The sequence below is a fragment of the Sphaeroforma arctica genome (genome assembly GCF_001186125.1).
Source record: "Sphaeroforma arctica JP610 unplaced genomic scaffold supercont1.900, whole genome shotgun sequence".
NCBI classification, from domain to species: Eukaryota; class Ichthyosporea; order Ichthyophonida; genus Sphaeroforma; species Sphaeroforma arctica.
The window spans coordinates 30,919-33,111 of record NW_014039658.1 but is presented as its reverse complement, the minus strand read 5'-3'; positions in this window follow the sequence as shown (position 1 = coordinate 33,111).

The window sequence follows — 2,193 nt, the reverse complement described above, 5'->3', positions numbered from 1 at the left end:
TATATATATATATATATATGTTTGTGTGTGCTTGTGCGCCGATTTCGTAAGCTCCGCGTATACATCATGGCTTTATAGTAAGCTGCATATGCACGTTGCTCAGCTCAGATACATGGGTGCATTTTCGGTAGTTTGAGTTTGTTACGCTAAAGTAAATCAATATTCCCAATCAGATTAGATTTTGAGTGGAAGTCAAGTATACGTATCCGCCGATGGGTTCCTTCGTGATCTGGACATCAGTTTGCTTTTTGTGCCGATTCGATAAAAAATCACACCATATCTACAATACTACACAAAACGCTGAACGTCGAATTAACCACACTGTGGGTGAGGCCCATAAGTCACGTATCAAGAGACCGCAATTATAAGTCCAACCAAGGCACAGATATGTTTGGCTGGTGGTATACTAGTTACACAATCCGATGCACACTGGTAAATCCACCCAAGCGTACCCCAGTCTGTAACTGCTATATGTAATACATGCATATGCTCATTCCTGTTTAAAGTATTAATAGCAAAGCTTATTGTCGCTATCATCCTGTCACTCACTACTGCGCACAGGGATGTCTCCAGAACTACGCGAGACCTTGTTGTCGCTGGTGAAGAATATGGGCAACTCCGAGTTTGAGGAAGCCGCAGACTTCTTCCTCGCCCAGCTGGGCACTACACAAAAGGGCTACCTACATCAACAACTGTCCAGGTGCGTATGTACACACACATATCATCGCAAGGAGGTCTTTGTGCGTATGTACACACACATATCATCGCAAGGAGGTCTTTGTGCGTTTGTACACACACATATCATCGCAAGGAGGTCTTTGTGCGTATGTACACACACATATCAGCGCAAGGAGGTCTTTGTGCGTATGTACACACATATATCATCACAAGGAGGTCTTTGTACATATATACACACATTTTTCATCGCAAGGAGGTCTTTGTGCATATGTACACACATATATCTTCGCAAGGAGGTCTCTGTGCGTATGTACACACATATATCAGCGCAAGGAGGTCTTTGTGCGTATGTACCCACACATACCATCGCAAGGAGGTCTTTGTGCGTATGTACACACATATATCATCGCAAGGAGGTCTTGGTGCGTATGTACACACACATATCATCGCAAGGAGGTCTTTGTGCGTATGTACACACATATATCATCGCAAGGAAGTCTGTATGCGCGATCTTGCTTTTTGTGTCTCTGATGCGGGAGGCTCAAGTAAGGTTGTGATCTTGATCACTTGGAGGGTGGCTTGGGTGTTTGCGGAGTGCGCATGGTACTGGGAGTCTATGTGAGTTCTTGTGTGGTACTTGCCGTGTATATGTAGGTATGAAGCCTCCAGTCCATTGCGCGACCGATTATGGACAAGTTGTTGCAATATCAAGCATTTCAAAGAAAGTAAGCGTTGATAATTATTTTAACGATGTATCTTGCATCGCGAACTTATGATCCGGTCCTATTAGTCAGTAAACCACTACAGTCATAGACCTACTATCAAATATCCGTTGTAGCACAATATATTTAATCTATCCCGCCCCGCCCGTATGTAAGCTAACCACCAGACTGTACCATGACGTGAAATCACACACTTTTAGTGTGATTCGTATTTCATATACGGCACATTTTTTGCTTATTTAGCTATACATGCTCACTATTAAATTATGAACATACATGTTGTTCACATGAGTTGCCGTGTATCCGTGCTTCCGTGGTATAGTAAGAACCACACGTTTGGTGTGAATGGAATGTACACAATGGATATATACGTTCTTTTAATTAGAGAGATATACATACATGTGACGATACCGAATATTTTTGCTTTCGTGAGTGCTCTTTCTCTCAAACCACCAGCATCTCTGTTACTATCTCAACATTCAACAATAGCAAAAGCTTCAGAATAACTCCACTTATTCACACATTTTTCGCCAGTAGCAACTGTCTATTCCACGTCTAACACATCCCACGTCTCAATACAACATTCGCAGAACAACGTCGGTCGACTTCGTATCGCTGCTGCCAGCCGAGGCTTCGTATCTCATCTTTTCTCAGCTGGATTTCCATTCGCTTCTCGCGTGTTCCCACGTCAATCGAGAGTGGCGCCGCCTGAGTTCAAGTAAGGGGTACCTTTCTCTACGGAGGCATACCCATCGCATATATATACATTATACACACATACACACACACATTC